The sequence below is a fragment of the Narcine bancroftii genome, chromosome 2 (assembly GCF_036971445.1).
Source record: "Narcine bancroftii isolate sNarBan1 chromosome 2, sNarBan1.hap1, whole genome shotgun sequence".
In the NCBI taxonomy this organism is placed as follows: domain Eukaryota; kingdom Metazoa; phylum Chordata; class Chondrichthyes; order Torpediniformes; family Narcinidae; genus Narcine; species Narcine bancroftii.
Genome location: NC_091470.1, coordinates 295,038,086 through 295,063,353, shown reverse-complemented (window position 1 = coordinate 295,063,353; position 25,268 = coordinate 295,038,086). Strand labels below are relative to the sequence as shown.

General features: G+C 40.1%; 1 long non-coding RNA gene across 1 annotated transcript in view; it reads left to right on the top strand.

Moving 5' to 3' along the window:
- The first annotated feature begins 1,622 nt into the window (after positions 1–1,622).
- LOC138755437 (uncharacterized) overlaps positions 1,623–25,268 on the top strand; it is a 50,019-nt gene continuing 26,373 nt past the window's right edge. The window contains exons 1-2 of the long non-coding RNA XR_011352288.1: positions 1,623–1,767; positions 7,564–7,756. This is a non-coding gene — a long non-coding RNA (uncharacterized lncRNA). The remainder of the gene's footprint in view (positions 1,768–7,563; positions 7,757–25,268) is intronic.

Below are 25,268 nucleotides of genomic sequence, written 5' to 3'. Positions count from 1 at the left end.
GAAGAGTGAGAGGTGGAGCCGTGATGAGGTTTTGGCGGGAGTTCCATTGCTTAGGGTCTGTTTGGATGTCAATTGGTGAAAACACGGGTGAGAGAGTGACCAGGACAGGAGAATGTCAGAATCCCCAAGTTGAAGATACCAGCTGCTTTCACTAACTTTATAGGAGACTGGTCGACCTGCAGCATAAAAGGCCATTTTAAGCTGTCCACAGGCATCCTGTATTCTGTTATTTCCCAGTGAATATAACACCAAGATTCTCGAGTACTCGAGATGGCAGAGGTCGACAGCATCGAGTCCACGCTGCTGAAGATCCAGCTGCGCTGGGTGGGTCACATCTCCAGAATGGAGGACCATCGCCTTCCCAAGATCCTGTTATATGGCGAGCTCTCCACTGGCCACCGTGACAGAGGTGCACCAAAGAAAAGGTACAAGGACTGCCTAAAGAAGTCTCTTGGTGCCTGCCACATTGACCACCGCCAGTGGGCTGATATCGCCTCAAACCGTGCATCTTGGCGCCTCACAGTTTGGCGGGCAGCAACCTCCTTTGAAGAAGACCGCAGAGCCCACCTCACTGACAAAAGGCAAAGGAGGAAAAACCCAACACCCAACCCCAACCAACCAATTTTCCCCTGCAGCCGCTGCAACCGTGTCTGCCTGTCCCGCATCGGACTTGTTAGCCACAAACGAGCCTGCAGCTGACGTGGACTTTTACCCCCTCCATAAATCTTCGTCCGCGAAGCCAAGCCAAAGATAACACCAAGATTAGGAGAAACCCTGACTGTTTTATCAACAATGGTTAGACTGGGATAGGCACAGTTGAATTCATAAGTCACGTAATCATTCAGCATATAAACAGTCCCTTCAGAATACCAGGTCTGTGCCAGCCATTAAATACCTATCTATAGTAGTTCAGTTTGACCAGTACTTAGCCCATGACTAAGTACATAACTAAATCTGGCTGTGAGTTTCTCTAGCTCCCCCACCACATCAGGTATTGGGTCTCCTCTCTTATCCCTTACCTTAAAAGTTTGCTGATTGGTCATAAAAACCTCTACTAAGAGGTTCTCACTAAGTTTCCCACTACCTTCCCTGTCTGAGCTTCTTCTAACTTTGCATCCCACTTTTAGGTTACCTTTTGACCTTCACAACTCCAAAGGAAGCAAACAGAGCTTATCCGGCAACTCCTCAGAGCTGAAATTCTCAACTTCAGACAACATCCTGATGAACCTTCTCTGCATCCTCTCTAATGTAATTGCATTCCTCCATAATGTGGCGACCAGAACTGTACCCAGCACTGGAGCCACGATTTAAATAGGTTTTGTATAATGTTTCAGTGTTCTGTGTTGTGTATTGGCCTATGTGTTGTGTGGTTTTGTGTTGAAAAGTGACAGTTTGCCTTAGAGAGCCAAGGTGAAGGTGGACTGCTGAGAGAGTGGGAGACAGACTGAGCATCTGCAGAAAATGATCTAAAATTTTCTGGACTTGGACAACAAACCACCACTGGGTGTGCTGTGGAGTGGAAGAAGGCCCAAAACATGAGTCATTTTCTGGAAGACAGTTTAGAATGTTGGGCATTTTAAAAAGGATGAACATTCTGAAGGCAGCTAGAAGGATCAAAACCAAACCATTGTTCCTCTATCTGCAAGCAACACAAGACAACTTTGAATTTTGTGCTCTCTCTCTCTCTCTCAAAGATCTTTTGGCTTCAGTTTACCAAACAATCAGAATTTTGTTTATGATCTTTGCTTCGGTTGAAATCGAAGTTTTGTAAGTCTTGTGTTTTATTTTGTGTCTAAGTTTTTTTGTGGGATGGTTGGAAATATAACTTAGATTTTAATTACATATGTTATATTTAGGCTGGGGAATTTATTAGTTTTACACTGTTATAGAAATTTGCATAGTAACCAGTGGACATTGTTATAAAAGTGGGGGGGGGTTTGAATTAAAATTTGAAGGTGAATTTTTGTTAATAAAGTAATTGTTCATCTTTACCCCTGTGTGATATGCCTTCTTTGTGGTTGCTGGTTTGATCTTGTAACAATAATTTATCACTGAAATCACTGAGGGGAGGTCTCCACATGCCTTTTTTAATCATCTTTTAATCACCTTCAGGGAATCTTGGACATATACATCTTGATCCCTCTGTACTTTCTATGGTCCTATCATTCATTGTTTATATCCTAGCCCTTCTGGTCCTCTCAAACACCTCATTTTTCATAATTTCATTTCATCTGCCAATTCTCTGCCAAATTACCAATTGATAGATATTGTTCCAAAGACAACTCTTTTCACTATCCACAACACCATAAATTTTTGTGTCATCTATAAATGTGTGCTAATCATATCTCCACAGTAACATCCACATTGTTAATGTATAAAAGATGAACGGAGGAACCTTGGAGTTCAAGTCCATAATGGTTGGTTGAAAGTTACAGCAATAGGTAGACAGGGTGGTGAAGATGTAATATAGCCTGCTTGCCCTCATTTGTTAGGGATTATAAAAGTTGGGAATTTAGGAAATGCTGCTTAGACCATACTTGGAGTATTATGTGCTGTTCTGGTTGCCACACTATAGGAAGGATGGGAATGTACTGAAAAGACTCACCATGATGTTACCTGGATTGGAGGACTTTAATTATAGGGAATGACTAATCTCATATGTGGCACACATCGAAAGGCCTCACTGCAGTTTGTGTAGACCACATCAAATGCACTACCCTCAGGACATATTTAATGACATTCAATAATTTTTTTAAAATTTACTCAGTTAGGATTTGTCTTTATCAAAGCTACGGTGAATATTCCTGATCACTTCCTGTCTCTTTAAGTGCAGATTAAACCTTAACCTAATAATTTCCCTTTAGTCTCATTGTTGTATAATTACTGGTTTATTCATTGCCCTTATTAAATAAAGATACCACGTTCAATATCCATAACACCATAAAACATATGAGCAGAATATAACCATTTGGTCCATCAAATCTCCTCTGCTATTCAAATCATGTCTGACCTATTTTTCTTCTCCTGCCTCAGCCAAAACCTGGGCTTCTGCAACCACCAACCCCCCAGAACTGGAATCTTGACTTGCTTATCGGAAGACCACAGTCAGTATGAATCAGAAAGAATGTCTCCTCCTCATTGACAATCAACACAAGAGGCTGTCAAGGATGCATGCTTAGCCCTCTGCTCTACTCGTTCTACACCCATGATTGTGTGGCCAGGCACAATCCAAATGCCATCTACAAATGCACTGATGACACCACAGTCATTGGCAGAATGACAAATAGCAATGAGGAAGTGAACAGGAGTGAGATAAATCAGCTAGTTGAGTGGTGTCACAAAACAATCACACTTAATGTTAGCAAAACTAAGGAATTGATTGTGAACTTCAGGAGGAGGTAATCAGGAGAACGCGAACCAATCTTCATCAGAGCGTCAGCAGTGGAAAGGATTAAGAACTTTAAATTTCTGGGTGTCAAGATCTTCGAAGATCCATTCTTGGGCCTCCATGTTGATGTAATCATGAAGAAAGCTCATAGTGGCTATACATTGTGAGGCATTTGAAGAGATTTGATATGTTACGAGCCACTTTTGCAAATTTCCACAGGTGCACCTTCAAGAGCATTCTAATTGGATGTATCACTGTCTGATTTGGAGATGCCGATGCATCTCCAAAAAGGCTGCAGAGAATTGTGAACTTGGCTAGTGTCATTATGGGCATCAATGTTTACTTCATCGAGGACATCTACAAGAAGCGGTGCCTTAAGAAAACAGCTCTATCCTCAAGGTCTCTCACCACCTATGCCATGCGCTCTTCACGCTGCTACCATCAGGAAGGAGGTTCTAGAAGCCAGAAGACAAACACCCAGCGGCACAGAAACAGTTTCTTCCCCTCTGTCATCAGATTTCTGAATGGACAATGAACCACAGACTTTACCTCACTTTCTCTCCTTTTGCACTCATTTATTATTTAAATATAATTTATAGTAATATTTGGCTCCTGTAATACTGCCACAAAACAATGAATTTTATGACAATAAATTCTGCTTTCTTCCCATAAGGTTTGCCACATTATTTAAGAATCATAAAAACCATAGAAAACTACAGCACAGAAAACAGGCCATTCAGCCCTTCTAGTCTGTGCTGAAACATTATTCCTCTAGTCCCACTGACGCACCTATTCCAAAACCCTCCAGACCTCTCCCATCCATGTATTTATCCAATGTTCTTAAAATTTAAGAGTGAGCCTGCATTTACCACGTCAAATAGCAGCTCATTCCAAGCTCTCATCACACACTGAGTGAAGAAGTTCCCCCTAATGTTACCCATGAACTTTTCACCTTTCACCCTAAAACCATGTCCTCTCATATTTATCTCTCCCAATCTAAGTGGAAAGAGCCTACTCTCATTTAATCTGTCTATTCCTCTCATAATTTTGTAAACCTCTATCAAATTTGCTCTCATTCATCTATACTCTAAGAAATAAAGTCCTAACCTGTTTAACCTTTCCCTGTAATTCCCTGTGTTTCCTGAAGACCTGGAAACATCCTAGTAAATCTTCTCTGCACTCCTTCAATCTTACTGATATCCTTCCTGTAGTCTGGCGACCAGAACTACACACAATACTGCAAATTTGGCCTCACCAATGTCTTATACAACCTCACCATAACATCCCAACTTCTGTACTCAATCTTTTGATTTATGAAGGCCAAGATGCCAAAAGCTTTCTTTACAACCTTGTCTACCTGTGACACATCCTATTAACCTCTGCTTTGAATCTACCCAATGAATCGACATTGTCTTGACGTGGCAATGGATTCCATAGATTCACCATGTTCTGAATGAAGACATTTCTCCTCTCTGATCTATTAGGGACAACGTTTTATTCTAAGGTTGCGCCCTGGTCTTCTGGCACCTCACATGTGGCAATAGAAGAATTCAAAACTCCTTCCTTGCCTCCCATAGCAGCTTAGGATACATCACATCAGACCTTTGGGATTTATCTGTCTTTTTTAAAAAGTTCAGAGAATTTTTATAACTGCAAAAAAAGATAAAATACATTTACAAATACATGCATATTTATATTACTAATGTACAAACTTAATGTGCAGTCACAGCTCAAAACTGTGTATCTACATAAAAATATTGATAATTTAAATATTGACCTTTATTTATCTGTCTTTAAGCCCACTAAAACATCTTATTTTTTTGTGATGGTGATTTGTCCTAATATTCTTCTATCACCCCTTCCCTGATTTCTCCAACACAAATGATGAATGCAGATGAGAAGTATTAATTTAGGAGTTCAATGATATCATCCCCCTCCAAGCACAGATGGTCACTTGGTCTCCTTATGGGCCTTACTCTTTCCCTGACTACACTCTTGCTCCTAGTATACATAAAATGCTTGGCATTTATTCTTAATTTGCTGCAGGTTGTTTTATTTTGCAACCTCTCTTCATCCTCCAAATTACTCTTTTAAGAATCTCACTACACATTTCCTTTACATGTTGACCTTCATTATTACATTAACATGCTGGCCCAGAATTCTCACTATTTCATTTTTGAATGCTCCCACTGAGTTGCTCCCAGTCCACTTTCCCAGCTCTGTCTCACCACATTGAAAGCAGCTTCACCCCATTCTTTATTTCCTGTTCTTTAATTTCCCATTCCTCCTTGACTTAAAGAACCTTTAAAACATGTAAAGCTATGATCCCATCATCTCTCCCTCCACTTGCCTGAATATGTTCACAAATATTAGGTCCAGTATCAGTCTTTTCCAAGCAGGATTGTCCACAGATTGATTCAAAGATCTCTGCTGCATTCACTTTTAAAATCAAAATGCCCAACTTGAGGAAAATGAAATCCCTTGCTATTGTTTCCCTACAATTCTCACACTTCGCTGTGAGTTGCCTTCCTTTCTGCTCCTCTAACTCTTGTTCTCTCTTTGTATGTGTGCGGTACAGCAGTTACCCCTTTTTGTTTGTAAGCTCCACCAACAGTCCGATTTGAAGAACCTCCTTGTTTAATATTAATATTCTCCAAAGTGGCCTTGCTGTGAACATATCTGGGTTTATGAGACAGGAAGCAGAGGAAAAGCATTAGTTTTCCTTACCTTTCCTATCTGTGGTATATTCCCATTCAACATTAGGTATGCAACTGAGGCAAAGTACAACAAATCAGCCTTTGAATCTTCTATAAATCGCAGATCCATGTTGCTCTTAGCAAAAATATTAAGACCAGTTCCTTACCTATTTGGATAAGCTTGACTGAGGCAGTTTACTGAAGGCACACAGGAAACTGCAGATGCTAGAATTTGAAACTAAACTAAACCTGCCAGAGGAACTCAATGGGTCAAGCAGCAGGAATGGGAGTAAAAGAATGGTCTACGCTGCAGGCTGGAACCCTTCAGTCCTGACCAAAGATTAAAGGCACAATATTGACCATTTTTTTCTCTTAATGGCCCTGCTTGGCCCACTGAGTTTCTCCGGCAGTTTGCATTTAGTTGGAGCAGTTTATTCATCATAGTACCAGTCAGCTAAGAAGGGGAGAAAGTGACCACCATGGCTGCTTTTGGTAACTACCTAGCAAGCAGTACTGTAAACTACCTGCAGGAACCTTCAGGGCGAAAGACATTGACATAACTGAGAAGCTCCCATGGCCGAATAGTTAACTGATGCTCAGCGTTCATGATCACACATTAATGAAGGCTATTTGAAAGAGGTGCTGGAAGACTGACAACATTTGTAGAACCATGCCTCAGCATGAATAATTTGCTTCAATGGAGAACTTGTAAGAGAAGAAAGCAGGGGGATAAGGCAACAACTTCCCTGAGTTACATGAACCCCATAATATACGAGTTTTGCTATCGTAGCATGGGTGTTGTGAGATTATGTCTACATGGCTCTCGTCTACCCTATAACAACAAAGTGAAAATAAATTAACTGACTTGTCAAAAAGCTTTTTGTTACCAATCAATCAAGTGCTGAGAAACCCGGATGGATGAAACCGTTTTACATTGTTTGGGATTAATAGTTGGCAGATAGTGAATAGGTTCTGACTGCACAGCTGCAAGTGTGATGGTCATTTTGAATATTGTTGGCTCTGCATGGTATTGATATGTAAATTACTTGATAGTGTGGTTTTCTATGGGTGAATGTGGTGTGCAAAGATTAACCCTTGGAGGAATGCAGGGGAATTTGCCCATTAAATAGAAAATAGAAAAAAGAAGGGAAAACATCAATCAGCCAGAGACCTGACCTTAGTTTTGAAGTACAGAACTGAAATGTAGAAAATTATTCACCTGTATTGACTAGCATTCCTCTTAGCAAGACAACAAAGATTTAACTATCAATCTTCACCACTGTTAATATTGTAAATCTGGTGCACATAAACAGACTGATTTCAATCCCAGTTGCCTGATAGGGTGGACAGTGCTAGGGCTGCATTGGACATTGAGTATTTCCCTCTGCAATAAAGATGCTTTTGTAAATCAAGAAACTGCAGGTGCCATTGTGCCATCCTAATTTTAACTCCAGCTCTCATTAATATTTAAATTTCAAGGTTCAGTGATGCCATGCAGACTTGCTGGTTGGCAGCTTTGATGTCTCGTGCCAAAGCCAGTAGTGAAAACTGGCAGGAGACACGATCAGAAGTACTCCACCTGGCTCCACAAAGAAACTAGGGCCTTACTCCCAAATGTAATCTTCCCTGAAGTGTTGGGAGTCGATCTATTGGCCAGAATCTCTTACATCTGGTAAGATATTCACTTAATCATTTTGTTTGCTGTGTTTTAATGATTTTGCTTTGTATACATTCTGAGCTGTTGATTGATTAAATTGACTGTGATTTTAAGAAAACTGCAAATTAGACTAGAATTAATTACTCAAATTTAATATTTATTGACAGAGTATGCATGAGGCAAGATTCAGTAGCATATAAAAAAATAGAAAATTAAGAAGATGTTGTGTTTAGTATTTTCATATAAGATTTGTTAGATCTTTTAGCTGAATTTTGAATTGAATATATTTTATTACACTATTTGTTGGGGATGAGATATGTTTCTTATATGTTCCTACTTTGTTGTTCAAACAGTACAACATGCTGGCAGTGAAACAAGTATGAAATGAATGTTGTTAAATTAGTAATTTACCTGGCTCGGGATTAGTAAATTATAAATCCAAACTTCTTCACACAACCTCAGTAGGCAGACAATGTCCTGACTACCCTGCTGAATTCCAGCAGGGCAATTATGTTGGTGGGGAGATGAGTGGTGGCCCTCCCCCACCCATGTATAGCTGGGCTGCCTGGTAGAGAGTTATGAGTCAGACTAATGAGCTGACCACATAAAAAGGCCTTTGTTATGGAAAAAACCTAGAGCACGATCTGCTGGATGTGGAAGGAATTGGTTGCCTCATGTGCCACCAGGCGAAGAGGAGAGCCACACAAATGTAAGAGGCTATTAAAAAGGGAAACTAATCTTTGTCAGGTATGTATGTGCATGTTTAGCTGCAGTTGTGTGTTGCTTTGTTGTGTGATACAATCAGTGACCTTAGAATTGCTTCCATGAATCTGTGAGCATCAATCGAAATAGAGCAGATGTGCTGAGTTTGATATGGGTGAAAGTGTTGATCAAACCATGCTCCTTTGGGTTTAAAAAAAATTGTACCAGAATATTCAATGACACTTTCTTGATAAGAACAGGGACTTGAAAAAATGTTGGGATAATTATGTTTCTCCCCCAGCGCTTCACATGGTAGACGGCTAAAGAAACCAAAATAACATGAATGAAATGCCAGCATAGCTTAGTGCTGAGTTTGGGACAAGTTGCAATCAATTTCCTCCTGTAATCAAGAGGTCCCAGCCTCATTAAATTTTTGTAAGCACTGGCTTACAAAATCTGCATCCATGATACTCCAGAGATCTGTGGATTCCAAGTCACTAGATATATTCTGGACAGCTCCTTTTGAAAAGAGTTTTGGATTGCAGGGAGAATCAGGGTTATGAGAAATTGACAAGTAAATAGATTTAGGCCAAAGTTCAGATTAGTCACAATTATATAGTGGAGAAGATTTGAGGGACTAAAGGGCCTACTTCTGCTCTTAGCTTTTGTGTCTACTGTTTCTATCTGAGAAACTGCAAGCTGTTTGGATTGATTTTCTATAGAGTTTCAGCAATGGGACTTTTTAATTTAAAGTGCTTGTTCCTGAGAATCAGTAAGTTTCTAATTCATGAATTACACTAACAGGGGATCAAAACCTCTTTTGAAGTTTGCTGGATTGAGTGTGGTTTGATTCCACTTGAGCCAAAGACTTCCACAAATGGGACCAGAGGTGCCTGATTTGAGTAGCTTGTGGGCTTCCCATTATTAACTTGCTGGAGTTTAGAAGGACAAGAGGGATCCAATGATGGTCCTAAGTCTACAACCTCACAATAGAAGGACACCTCTTTAGCGAGGAGGAGAACTTTCTTCAGCCAGACGGTGGTCAATTTGTTGGAACAAATAGCTGAGAAGGCTAAGATATGGGAAGAAAGGAGGAGAATTGGGTTCAGACAAAAATTGCATCAGTCATGAGTTGAATGGGGGAGCAGACTTGATGGATCAAAAAGCAAAATTCTGTTTAACCATATAACCATATAACCATTTACGGAGTGGAAACAGGCCATGTTGGCCTTTCGAGTCTGCACCGGTTCACTAGAACACCACTAGCTCAAACCTCCCGCTTAATTGTGAGTTTCCTAGAACATAGAATGTAGAACATTACAGTACAGGCCCTTTGGCCCTCAATGCTGTGCCTACCTATATATTCCTTAAAAAAATGCTAAAACCTCCCTACCCTATAATCCTCTATTTTCCTTCCATCCATGTGTCTCACCAACAAAATTTTGCCAGATTCAAACTGGTTAAGAAGATATTTTGAGAAGTGACAAAAAACACCAATATCTGCTCCTATGTCTTTTGGTCTAATGGTCTTGGAAGCCTCCTCTATACAACTAGTGCATGGACTCAGGTTCACAATACCTTCCAAAAGGTTACTTCTTTACTTTGAGCAGTGATGGGCCAAAGTTCTTCAGACGTCTGTGGGGATGCTGCACTTGTTCAAGGAAGCTTTGAACACATCATTGATCCTTTTCCTCTCTCTCCCTGGTCATGTCCTCCCACAACAGAGCTTGGAATAGATTGGCTAGTCTTGAAGTCTAGTGTTGGGCACCCTTGCCTAGCTGTCCTGAGAAAAGGCACTCATGTTGACTTGCTTATCCCTACATTGAATTTGGAGGATTTTGCGGAGACAGTATTGGTGGAACCTTTCCGGTGCTTTTCCTGTTAAAGGTAGTCAAGGTCTCAGACTTTATACTGCTGCCCAATAGACCTTGAAATTTGTGCTAGGTCTGAGGTCTTCACTTTTAAATATACTTTTCATCAATCGGCTGAAGAGTCCACTAGTTAATTGAAAACATTATCACTATCCACTTTTGCCAGGAGATGGCTACTGAGGAAAGAGAAATGTTTCATGCTTCCAAAATCTTTTTTGAATCACACCGCACATATATGACCATGTCCTCCTTTTGGAATAGCCACCCTAGAGCGAGGGGTGATAGGTGCAGCCCGGGCCATGGTTGGGAGTGAGCGGCAGTGGAGGTAGCCGGGGATAGCTGGGCAAGGTCACAGGGGCCTTACTAAAGCTCAGTCTAGGGCCCAGATGGTAGTTAATTTGTTTACTATGCTTGTGAATATACCAGGTCATTTAAACAATAATTACTATAATTGACAATTGGGGTTCTGTGATTTCCAAGTGCTCCCCAAGCTTCATTGTGTCCCTTGACACATATTCCTGCTGCCTGGAATGTGTCAGACAGCAGCATTTCTGGACTGACATCTCAGTATGCTGAAAGACCAACAGGTTTCGGGCAGACCAAACTGCATCTTTCACCGTCAATAGTCTTCTAGCAGTTCTGGATGTCAGATTCCCAATGTATCCCCAGGAACAGCCCAAACATCAGAGAGTCCTCTGTCATGCTGCTGCTGGGAATGAACCATGACAAGGACCACTGCATCCTTCTTCCCACACCCTTAGCAAAATTGTATTCAGCAAAGAGGTGGATGACAGTCTTCACTCCACCACAGCTGTCCTGAGGGTAACGTGCATGTTCCAGTTGTACAAGGAGGATCTCTCTGGGAAGGCTTCACTCACCACCAGCCAGGCCAAGTCCCAGTGCTTGTTTGTGAGACTTGGTGATAAAGCATTCTGCCAGGTGACCTGGACAGTCTGCTCAAGGAATCATCCCACAGGATCCATTGTCATCATCTTTCAGTTTCTGCAGGATGAGGGCCACATTGGGTTCGCCCTTGCCTCCATTGGCAACTTGTACATGGTGCCCATTCAAACCCTATTAATTTTGAACCCCCCATATGAATCTGAAAACTGCTCTTGTAACAGCCAGAGCAGAGGTGCGGGTGACAGGCCACACCTGCGCCATATACAGCAGTACCGAGAGCACTTTGGTATGTGATGCCCTGAAATTCTTTTTCCAAAAAATGCCTTATTCGCAATAAATTATATACAATACAGGAGAAAAACTGTTCAAGATTTTACATTCATAGTTTCAATAATACAAGGTAAATTATTTATAATACAGGTGCTCCCCTATTTACGATTGTCCGACTTAGTACTTTTCAAAGTTACGGTGGTTCGAATCTGTGCTTGCAATTTTGAATTCCGATCTTTCCCGCACTTGCAGTATGCGGTACACTACTCTCTCACATCCACACCATCCAGCAATTAATTTTAGTTCCATGCTTCAAACATTCTGCATGCCCAGTGTGCTTTCAGCTGTATACATTAATAGTGTGGAATAAAGGTATTCAAAATGCAATTATAAAAAATGGTAGGTGAGGTGTTCATTTATGACTTACGATTTTTTTTGACTGACGATGGGTCTGCCAGAACGTAACCCTATCGTTAGTTGAGGAGATCCTACAGAAAAAAACTAGATGAATGACATATACATTTCAGTTAAATTGGATACTGTAGCACAAATTAATGTAATATCAGAGACTGATTTTAAGAAGTTTAGACTGAGACCAAAGATATATGGAACAAAAGTGAAGGTGACAGGATATTCAGGTACTAATGTACCAATGCAAGGAGAATGCATGATCAAAGAGAAACATAAGGACAGAGAGCATATGCTAGCATTCATCCTGGTACCAAAGGATGTACAGGCCATACTAGGTTTAGCCTGTGAGAAACTGAACCTGATAAAAAAGAGTCCTCATTGTGGAAAGTGAAGGAGAGACAGTCTATGATGAACTCATGAAAGAATACAATAACTTATTTCAGGGTCTAGGCCTGAAAGCCTGAACATGATTCAGAAGATAGATGAGCCAACGGAGTGGGTAAGTTCACTCGTCGTTGTGGACAAAAACAATGGAAAGCTTAGAATTTGGCTGGATCCAAGTGATTTAAACAGAGCAATAAAGAGAGATCACTTTAAGCTTCTGACAAGTGAAGAAATCATGTCACAGTTTGCAAATGCAAAGTTTTTCAGCAAGTTCAATGTATCATCAGGATTTTGGCAGTTAAAATTGGGTGAAACAAGTTCAGGACTGTGCATGTTCAATTGTCCATTTGGCAGATACAGATTCTTAAGGTTACCATTTGAAATGCCTCATCTCCAGAAGTGTATCCATATGATCGATGAGCACCTGGACAGAGTTGATACCTCAATGGATGACATCATAGTGTGGGGAAATCATGAGAATGGAGCATGATGAGAGACGAAGGAAAGTGCTGGAAGCAACAAGGAAAGCAAACCTGACGCTGAATAGAGAAATGCCAGCTCGGGGTGACAGAACTAACATTTGTAGGAGATATTATTTGTAGTGAGGGCATCAGACCAGATCCCAGAAAGGTGCCCACCATTGGGAACATGCCAAGGCCACAGCACCAAAAGGGCATTCAGAGGTTTAATGGAATGGTCAACTATCTGGGTAAATTCATATCCATCCTCTCAGAAATGATGGCTCCATTGAGAAGAGGAACAGAAAAGAACATTGAGTGGGAGTGGGATCATGACCATGAAAAGTCATGGAGGGAACTAAAGAAACTGCTCACAGAGGAACCAGTTCTGAGGTTTTACGACCCAGCGAGACCCATCAAGATATCATCAGATGCATCACATAGTGGGGTCAGTGCAGTTCTTCTGCAAAAATATGATGACTGGCAACCCATTGCATATGCATCACGCTCAATGACAGACGCGGAGACGCGATATCCTCAAATTGAAAAGGAGCTGCTCAGCACCACATACGCCTGTGAAAGATTCCATCATTTTGTGTCAGGACAAGCAATCAGTGTAGAGACTGACCATAAGCCCTTGGTTGCATTGTTCCAAAAGCCATTAGAATACAAAGAATGATGATTAGGCTGCAATGCTATACACTGAACGTAGCGTACACTCCGGGTAAGCTAATGTACACAGCAGACATGTTGTCTAGAGCTGTTGACACAAGAGAGCCCACAAACACCAAAATGGATGAAGACGTGAATACAAAAATGGAGCTCATAAAGTCAGAGACAAACAAAGTTGAAACACTGAGACAACTGGGAAAAATCATCTTGGATGGATGGACTGCTCACCTGATGTTTCAGAGTACTGGAACTGCAGGGTGGAACTATCAGTGGTTGAAGACATCATCTACAAAGGAAGTAAAATCCTTATCCCAAAGAGTCTGAGAAAAAACATCTCAGAATCGAAAAGTGTAAGAAAAGAGCACGAGAGGTGATGTACTGGCGGAGAATCAACAATGATATAACAAATGAAGTGTCAAACTGTACAATATGCTGGAAATATCAAGCAAGCAATCCTGCAGAACCACTAAAGCCACACCCAGCACCATACAGACCTTTCCAGATGATAGGTGCTGACCTATTCGAATGTCAAGGGAAGGACTATCTTGTAGTCACAGACTATTACTCCCTGTATCCAGAAGTATGTAAACTGAACACCACCACTGCAGATGCTGTAATAACAGGTATGAAAGCCATATCCTCCAGATATGGCATGGCAAGTGAAGTCTTCACAAACAATGGACCCCAGTTTTGCAATTTATAGTTCTGACAGTTTGCCAAAGAGTGGGACTTTGTACACATCACATCATCCCCATTTTCTACAGTCCAGTGGTCTAGTGGAAATATCAGTACTGAGAGTGAAAAGACTGATGTACAAGGCAAAAGACAGTACTTTACCAGAGCATGCTAGTATACCACACAATATGTCACCAGCACAACTCCTTATGAGATGTAGGCTAAGATCAAACCTACCCATTCAGGAGAAAGTGAGGAAGTTCAAAGAACAACAGAAAGAAAAGCAGAAGTATTACTTTGACAGAAGAACAAAAAAGACCTACCGGAACTCCACACTGGTGACCAAGTAAGGATGAAAGACAAAACAAACTTATGTAGTGAGAAGGGAACTGTCCTTAGTGAAGTCCAACCAAGATCATACACTATTCAGACAGATGAAGGTGCTGTTCTGTGAAGAAATAATCGAGATCTTCAAATGGGACCAGCCACAGTAGATGGAAAGATGAATACTGTTGAACAACCTGAATGCACATCCGAGAGGACATCGTCTGAGGCAACAACTCAGATTCAAGGACAATCAATCAGGAGATCATCACGTGAATCCACCTAAGAGACTCATACAGCAAATTTAAAGACTCCTGTTATTAGAATGAAGTAGTGCTATATTATTCGCTCTTCAAGTTTTAGTGTATGTAAATGTGAACACACAAAACAAGTTTTAAAAATGTTAACAATGTTGATAATAATGAAAATGTAAGTTCTTGGTGTTAAAGTTAAAATTGCAGAGTTATACAAAGAAAACATGTTAGTTAAAAGTAAACTTTGCTTTAAGAAAGGGAGATGTAATAATAGTGATTGTGTTTGCATGGCCACTAGCAAGGCCTTGAATATAGTTCCTGTTTGATTAGACTTGGCTGCCAGCTGGGGGCTGACACAGAGCAAGAGGTAGGAGTATGCAAGATCTGTAATGGAGGCTTGCAGCCTCATGGCATGCCTCATGGTGCTGTTTACATCAACTTTAAAGTAAAGAACCTTTCCCTTTATCCATGTATTGGCTAAGAACTCACACATATGAATACAAGATGAAATACTTGGTACCCTCGTACTTTGGTTCCACACACAGTCTAATGCAGGTTCTTTAAAGTCAGTCAATCATTAATCTTCCTGACACCAAACACACACTGTCTTAGGATGCGTATCAATATTGGTGGGTCATCAAATTGATCAGCATAAAGTGGCTGCTACGTTTCATGCATTATAACTAAGGCTGTTTAATTTCATTGGTGCTTACTGGTTTGGGATGACCTGCAATGGTGGAGGGTGCTACTGAAAAAGAAACTGAATTTTCAAATGTGAATCTTCTAGGAATCCTCTCACCTTTACCTTTGTGTCTAACGTTATGATGATGAGGATCGTTACTTTAAGCTTTCATTTGTAAATTAATAACAGAAAATTTCAAGAAGTCTTTATATTGCTCGTCTATGTATTTTGCTGCACGGTGAAATGTTTCCTACTCAAGAAGCAATATTTAAAGTAAAGCCATGCATCGGGAGTTAATGCTGCAAAACCAAAATAATGATCACATTTTAACAAGAGATTCTACTGAGACTTAATTAGTGATTTATTATTGAGGATAACATTTTTCAGCCATCTTTTACAAAAATCATCGGTGCTGTCTTTGGTGTTAAGTGCTTTTCAAAAAGGAAAAACAAGTCATTTCATATTTGATGGAAATGGTTTCACTCACCTGCTTTGATCTAACCCAGGGCTTCAAACCTTTTAACTCATGGAACCCTATTGGGAAGCATTTGGAAATTGCAGAACCTCAATCATCATTTACAATTTAAAAGACCTAGTACATAAACAGGCATATAAAAAACAAATATAAAGCAAATAAAAAGCATGTAAAAAAAAAAGTAAGTAAACTCACCAGTAGCAGATTAACTTCCAACTGGGGCTGAATCTGAGCTTTAGTCAGGCCCCCCTGATCTTGTCCCATCACATACCTGGGCTACCCCAGGCACCCTTCACTCCCCGCCACAGGGCTGGCTAACCCTGCCACCCCTTGTACCACCAAACTCGTCCCCCCACCATGGCAAAGGCCCCTCCCACTGCACCTTGCTCCCCACGTAGGGAGTGAGCAAGTGAGAAAGGGGGGAAGGAGGGAGTGAGCAAGTGAGTGAGAGTGGGGGTAAAGAGCAAGTGAGTGATTATGACGGGGAGTGAGTGAGTGAGTGGATGAAAGGAGGTGGAGGCAATTTAAATTTTAAAAATGTGGCCAGCCTCGCAGCAAAAGAATTCCAAGTCTCATTGGTTGAAAATGGCATCTTGATGCCTGATGTCTGTACTGATGTCTGCGCTGCTGGCATCAAGCCCCGAGACACCATTTTGTTTTGTTAGCATCGAGGCAACTGTTTAGAAACACAATTAAAAAGTAATTAAAGTTTAAATTTTAATTAAATAAAAACAGTTTTTTACAAGTTTTAGTTATTACTACCCATTTCTTCTGCAGAACCCCTGAACATAAAAATGGAATCCAGTTTGGGAAATGCTGATCTAACCTATTTCTGAAATAGAGTAAACATTGTTAATGAATGCTGTGGAATAGTTTAAACTGAAATAATTTAAGTGGAAAAGTCCATCTGTTTGGGGCAAGAGAAATATAAAACAGCATCTCTGTTGCCTCACTGAAGGCAAAGGAGATATTAATGAAAATGATTTCAGAAAATAGGACTGGAATCACTTCAGAGCTGACTCATGGCTCTGGTACCATTGGTGAGGCAGACTGCTGGAAATATGAAATGTAAAAAGCAAACCAATGGTTATTAGAATTGCAATCATGGACGAGGCTTTGGTTCCCACAATGGACTCATTAGCCACTTCAAAATGAACAAAGCTGGATGGAGGTGGAGTCATGGAGTCACAGGCCCTTGGCTCAACTCATCTATGCTGACCCAGTTGACTTTCTGGGATGATCCTACTTTGTCCACATTTTTTAAACCTTTCCTATCCATATATCTGTCCAAATATCTTTTTAAAAAAAACTTTATTTAAGATTTTCAAAATACATAAAAATGATACAAAAAAAAATCAAAATAATCTAAAACATAACCCCCCCCCACCCTCAGAATGCCCTGCAAGGGGAGCAAAAAAACCACACCAAATACAGAAATAAACTATATAGTATCTTAAGATATTTCTAAACCCATACATTTCAAATAAGGAGACCACATTTGAACAAAAAAATATATAATTATCAAACAAATAATATGTTATTTTTTTCCATGTAAATACAGGATCTCAATTCATTGTGCCAACAAACTGTATTTACTTCTACATTATCTTTCCAAGTAATCGCAATACACTTCTGCGCTACCGCCAATGCTAGACGAACAAAAGCTATTTGAAACTTATTCAACCCCATACCAGTCAATGAGACAACATAACCCAATAAAAGAATTTCTGGATCTAATGGTAATTTAATCTTAAATAATTTTTCAAAAAATACTCTAATTTTTTCCCAAAATGGTTGGACCTTATCACAAAGCCAAACTGAGTGCAAAAATATTCCATTATGTTGTCCACATTTAAAACATAAATCCGAACTACTAAATCCATATTTTTTTTCAATTTCTCAGGGGTCAAATACAACTGATGCAAAAAAATTATAATTAACCTTACTATATCTTACATTAAATAATTTAGTCACCCCATCTTGGCACAAATTTTCCCAGTCTTCCTGAGGTATATCATAAGATAAATCCGCTTCCCATTTATTTCTAGATTTATTTAAATTTGGTTTATCCATATTATTCTGCAACAAAGCATACATATCAGAAATAAAATCCTTTTTTAACAAATGCAAAATCAAAAATTCAAATTTCATTAATTTAGATATTTTCATTTCTCTTCCACAATTATCCCTTACCCATGCTCTAACTTGATAATACACAAATAAAGAATTCTCTGATATTCCAAATTTTTCTCTGTTGGTTAAATAAAGAAATTGTCCTTCTTCAAAACAATCCTCTATCACCTTTATACCTCCAAGCTCCCATTCCTTTAAATACCTATTATTCAACAAAAAAGGAATGTCTATTTTGATATAATGGAGTTTGAATTGATATCTTACCTTTCGTACCTATAATAGAATTCCTTTTAGCCTAAATCCCTAATAAGTGTTTTAAAACTGGCACATTATATCCCTGTAGTAAACCAGAGTTCCACTTAAATATAAACTGATGAACCTGAAACTCAGAGATACTAGCTAATTCCACTTTGGCCCTACTGGGGTGGGGTGGGGGGGGGGGGCGGCTGTGTAACATCTGACATCCTATTAATAAATTTTAATTGTGCGGCTTCATAATAATAATTGAAAATGAGGCAATTGTAGTCCTCCAAAAGCATACTTCCATGTCAATTTTTGCAGTGCTATTCTCACTAGCTTCCCCTTCCATAAAAATTTGCATACTGCCATATTCAAATCTTGGAAAAATACTTTTGGAAGTAAACAAGGAATCGACTGAAAAAGATATTGAATACGAGGAAAAATATTCATTTTAATACAATTTACCCGACCTATTAATTACAACAGTAAATCTTTCCATTTAATTAAATCCACCTTAATCTTTCTTATTAATGGAACATAATTTAATTTATAAAGAAATTGATATTTTGCATTAACCATTACGCCTAAATATTTAATTTTATCAGACCATCATAGTTTAGTAATCTGTCCACACTCACTATAATCCCCATCTGATAGTGGCAATATTTCACTTTTACTTTTACAATTTACTTTATACCCAGATAATATACCATATTGCTCCAAACATTCTTGCAAATATTTTAAAGATTGTTCTGGATATGTCAAATATATCAATACATCACCAGCAAACAAATTAATCTATATTCATCATCTGCAATCTTTATCCCATTAATATTATCATTTTGTCTTATTGCTTGAGCTAATGATTCTATGACCAATGCAAACATGGCTGGTGACAATGGACAACCTTGACGTGTTGATCACGTTTACTCAAATGATGATGAAGTTTGGCCATTTGTCACCACCCTGGCAACTGGATTTTTATATAATGCCTTGACCCAACCAGCAACCCAACCTGCCAATGGTGGTCGTGCTTGACGCGAAGAAAGCATTTGATCGAGTTGAATGGAATTTTTTTTATTTAAAGTGTTAGAAAAATTTAAATTTGTCCAAATGTCTTTTGAACATTGTAATTGTGCTCTCTTCTATAGCTTCCTCTGGCAGCTTGAGATCTGTCATCCATGACCTAATTAACTGCTAAAGAAGTTTACTAACTATACTAGTGTATTCTTGCAGTGGCGGATTAACCTCCACCCAGGCTGAGCTTTAGTAAGGCCCTGCAGTGGTGTATCTAGGGAAAATAGCACCCATGGCAAGCACTAAAATTGCGACCCCCTCCTGTTAAAACTTACTTACTTTGACCCTTCACCCCGCAACAATCCCTCGCTGCTGCTACACTATCCACCTCGCCTTCCCCACCTGTTCTCGCTGCTGTAGAATCCTAAAATAGTCATATCTAACATTGTGTTGGATATATTGAAATATTGGAAAATAATCCATACATTAAAAAACACGGCAATCGCTTCAATTAATAAAAACCCTCTGCCTATTTCAAAGGCCAGCATTCACTGAATGAAAGCAGCAAGTGGTGTTCCCCAGGCTGGAGTGGAGCAGCCAAACTTAAAGATGTTCAGTGGCTGTCATCATCTCCTCTTACCTTAGTGGAAAAGTGACACGGAACCAAGAACCCCATGGGAGAGAATCAGGAAGCTGCCAAGCTCATGCTCAAATTCATCCTTCAGTGCACATCCTCCTCAGCCCTGGCTCCAAAAGGGGAAAAGGGAGGGTTTGGAATCAGCATCAGGAATTCCAGTATAGGCTAAGGGGAGGGTTCAGAGTGGGCATTGGGAGTTCTGGTGTAGGCCGAGGGGAGGGTTTGGAAACTGGCATCAAGAGCTCTGGTGTAGGCTGAGGGGAGGGTTTGGGGTCTGAACCTGGGTGTTGGGAGCTCTGGTGTCAGCTGAGGTGAGGGTTCAGAGTCAGGACTTGGGCATTGGGAGCTCCGGTGACCTCCGAGCCCTCCCCTCAGCCTACTGCACACCCAACTCTGAACCCTCCCCTCAGAAGTCGGCCAACAGCCACACATCTGACCTCCCAATGCTGACTCTGAACCCTCCCCTCAGCTTACTACCGCAAATGCACACCAAGTGGATGCATTAAACGTAGAGCGGGGCGGCACATGGCACATTCCTCCACACTTAATTTCATTGGCAGTACGTCATGCCATCCACGCAGTTGCCAGCACTTCATTGGCCTGTCAGGCGATCAATCAAATCACGGATTGGCCCCCTTACTTTCCGAGCCCCTAGGCTTCAACTTACTCAGCCTAATGGGTAATGCGCCTTGTATACCTGCCTCTCTCCTACATTGCTGAACTCAACAAGACTCCTGCATAATTCTAATGATGATTCCAGTCATTTTTTTTCTAATATACCCAACCTATTGCCAGTGGGTTCTAGGAACATGTCCACCTAATCATTTCTGGCATTCCAATTTGTTTCCTCATCTGCATGGGGCCTCTCAACATGAAGATTTCAGGTTTGAATTTGTTAGATTTTTGGTAGTGGAGAAACAAAGGTAAAGTCACGGTCTAGAGATGAAGTTCAAAGGGTTAAATCTTCGACACCCACACTTTAGGATCCAAAAAGGATTGACATAATTTTCTTTTCCTTCCATTTCTAGAAAGTGACTCTTATGTGGAAAAATGGGAAGGAAAAATTTCCATTTGTAACAGAGCCAAAGAAATTTTCGCTCCAATGTATTTATAGCAGTCAACATTTCTGTTGCTCAATGAGACCCATTTCTCAGAATTAAGTATGTTAATTTTTTTTTATGTGAAGTCTATGTTATCAACTGAATGCAGGAAACAGAAGCGATCTCATCATTAGAGCATTATCCACCAGCATAACAGACAATAAAGGCTGTTATTATAGTTCAGCGACTCACCTGTTAAAAGATTTCACTCTGAAAGCTGCTCTGTGGGGAGGGAAACAACAAATGTTCTGTGGAGGTGCATCACTTGGGAATTTTCAGCTGAGGTTTTTGAGAAAAAAAGGCATTTTGATGATATTAACACAACTGTTAATAGAGCTGCATGCAGTGAATAACTAACACTCAGCAAACTTCAAATAAATCCTTTCTGTTACAAGTCCTGAATCCTAATGTTTTAATCTGCCTCTTGATCACACACATTAAAATTTCCACTAGGAGTATATTTAAATTCATAGGTATCTTACATAATAGATAGAATATCAACTGTATAGACTACTACTTTAGTCCCCATTTTAAAACTGTGAAGCATAAATTTACATCAGGATATGATAAGCAGTAACTACCCACTTTCAGTTCAAACTTCAGAATTTTGACCTCTCCTTTCAGAAGTTTGCTGACTCATCCCAAGGCATGGAGAGCCAGCGCCCTCTAGTATCTCAGACTAGATTCTTTCTGAAGGGTCATGATTTTTGATGGGTAAAATCATGACGAATAGAGAAATAATGGATTAATTTACATCTACCAAATCTGCTGACTCCACAATTATTTGAAAAGTAGATCCAATTAAAATGTTTGTGGTGCAGTCCAAGCTTTGAACTGCCACTGTTGGAGAATCTCAGCAGGTTTCACAGCATCCATAGAATGTAAAAGATAACCAAAGTTTTGGGCCTGACCCTTTGTCAGGAATCAGGAAAAACAGACAGGGGAGACTGGACATAGACTGGGAGACCCTATCATAGAGCACCTTAACTATGTCCACTGCATCAGCAAGCTCTTCCTCATGGCCAATCATTTTAATTCCACACACCATTGCCATGATATTTTTGTCCATGACTTCATGTATTGCTGAATCAATACTACCCATATATTGGAGGTACAGCACCTTATATTTCCTCAGCATCGTCCAGTCTGATGGCATTAACACCGACTTATCTAATTTTCATTAACCCACTCCTTCTGGTATCTCTCTTTCCCTATCACTCTCTCTCCTTTCCTGCCACTCATCACCCCTTCCCTTCTTTCTCTTATCAGAAAGCTACCCTACCTAGCACTGGCCTCTCCCCCTATCATTTCTCACCTTCTTTCACTTTGACCGTCCCACCTGAATCCATCTATTAAATCTCATCTGTTACCCTGCCCCTTCCTTCCTCCTTTCCTTTACCTCCACCCCACCTTGTTTATTCAGGGATCTACGTTTTTCCTAATTCTTGTTGAAGGGCTCAGGCCCAAAATGTTGCCTTTTACTTCCTCTAGATGTTGCATGACCTGCTGAGTTTCTCCAGCACTTCAGTGGATTGCACTTGGAAATGGCTCTGTTTTGAAACCTACCTTTCAGCAATGGTGCTTTCTTTGGATTTAAAGACATGGGTTTCATGGTAATGAAGGATTTAGTAGATTTGCAGTGGAGAATTGACCACCTAAGATCCTTATACAAATGTGAAAGAAACATAACAAATAGAGGAGAAAAACAGAGATTTCAACTGTGAGGAAGGTGGTCTATAATGTTATTTGACCCATTAAATCTCCTCCATCATTTGAAACATAACTAATTTATTTTTCCTTTCAACCCCATTTTCCTGCCCTCTTGCCATAACCTATGATGCCCTTATTAATTAAGGATCTATCAACCACTTTAAATCTAGCCACTGCTTCCACAGCCATCTGGGGCAATGAAAGCCATAGATTCACCATCCTCTAGTTGAAGAAATTTCTTCTCATCTCTGTTCTAAAGGGATGCTCTTTTATTCTGGGGCAGCACCTTCTAATCTGAGACTCTCCCATTACTGGAAACATCTTCTCCATGTTCACGCTATCCAGCCTTTTCAATATTCAGTAAGTTTCAATGAGAAACCACCATTCTTCTAAACTTTACCGAATACAGGCCCAGAGCCATCAAATGCTCCTCATATTTAACCATCTGTTCTCTGGAATTATTCTCGTAAACCTCTTCTGGACTCATTCCAATGCTAGCACATCCTTCCTTAGGTATGGGGTCCAAAATTGCTCACCATACTCCAAATGTGGCCTGATTAATGCCTTATAAAACCCCAGAATTACATCATTGCTTTTATTTTCTAATCTTCTCAAAATGAATGCTAATATTACATCTGCTTTCCTTACTAATGACTCAAGGTACAAGTTAACATTTTGGGAATCCTGGACAAGGATTTTCTCTAACTTTTGACAAGTATGCGCAAAAATCTTTTGTTGTGCAATTTTTTTCCTGTGCAAAAATATTTGCAGACTGAATGCTTGTGGAAATATAAACTTGAAATTGTTTCAAGGTAATTTTGGCACAGCCTGTCTCTCATGGCAAATAAAACTGTATTGATATCTTTTAATATAATACAAGTATAATTGCATTCTTAATTATAAGTTCTAAGATAAGAGATTATTTTCAATAAGTATAATTATTAAGTACTGCATTTTTTTAGTTAAGTAACCTTTTGGACCACATTAATTCCCTTTGTGTGCTGGTTGCAAAACGTGTGTGAGCGTGCACATGGGCAGAGCTTTGAGGGAACAGTCCTCAAGACCCTTTGCACCTCTGCTTTCTGAATTTTTTTCCCATTTAGAAAATAGTCTACACTATTCCTTCTCCCAAAATGCATGATCGTAACTTCCCTACACTGCACTTCATCTCCCACTTCTTGGCCCATTTTGGTTCTGGTTTTAAAACAATTTAAACTAGGATATGGTGGAGAAGATTACGCTTCTGGTTAGCAATCTGTAAAAGTTTGTATCTAGTGGTTGTCTCTGCCTGGAACCCCTCTAGCTGAGAGTACTGCATTTGAGAGGTAGTCAGAGGCACTTTGGGAGAATTAGTCCTCACATAATGCAAATGACATAGTATTGTAGCTTTGAGTCTTGTTCCATTTCTAAAATTTGGTTCCATTAGGTTGAAGAGAATAGAATTTGTAAAACAGAATGCAACATGCGGACACTTCTATGGGCCAGAAAGTTGAAACTGTGAACTGTCAAGAACTCCTATAACTGCCAGTGTTTGTGGCAGTTACTGCAGTATCCAGCATGGAACTACTCGTTTGTCAATCTTCTGAATGCCTGCTCATCACTGGAAACATAGGGGCCTCTGCTCTCAGTGATCTAGGCTCCAGCAAAATTTTGGAAGACACCTATAGCTGACTGATTTGGGGAGGAATGGGTCCCTTGTTCAGCCCGGGATTCAGTGTAAGGTGTAGTGGTTGGGCATGGGCTGGCAATTATCGTACAAGGCCTGTTATATCAAATTAGATGGTGGGTAACAAGACGGTCCAGAGGAGGATATGAGAATAATTCCAGGGGACAGATGTGTAAGTATGAGGTGCATTTGATGTCTCTGGGCCTGTTCTTGCTCAAGTTTAGAAGGATGGGGAGTGGGGGGGGGGGTGGTGATCTCATTGAAACCTAACAAATATTGAAATTTTGTCCTCTTCTGACTTTCATAATCTAATAATTTGCAATGGCAAAGAGAGGAGCTCCACACTGGAGAATACATTTTCCTAAACAACAGCAATTAGACTCTAAACTGTCTTGCCATGTATCGAATACACCTCACCAAATAGAGAAGATAAGTATGCACTAAATCTGATCTGGCTTATTTATCTCATTAACCATTTCAGATCTGCCTTCATTTTGGTAACAAGCTGCTTTGTTGTTTTTGCCGGATGAAAAAAATGTAGAAAAATAAGTCTGAGAGGATCGTATGCCGTAAATAGAAAGTGTAACTGAATTTCTGTTTCTTTGTGGAAGTAGAATTAGAAGGAATGATTACTGTGAGTCCCATAAATATTCGCTATGTAGAGGAAAGGAATACTGACTCCACACAACATGAGCATGTTTCCAGTTGGCTGCATAAATTTACAAAAAGAAAAATGTTCTAGGAACTGTTGGGCAGAGAGAAAGGATGGCAGAGGTGTCAGGATGAGTGTGGGGGTGGGGGGGGGGGTTCAGTGAGTGTAGTTGTATGAGCAGCTGTTCAAGGAGAGAAGTGGGAGATGGCCAGGTCAGTTAGAAGATTGAGGATCAGAGTCGGGAAGCCTCTGATTGGGTGGGACCAAAGGAAGGAATAGGATATTTGCTTG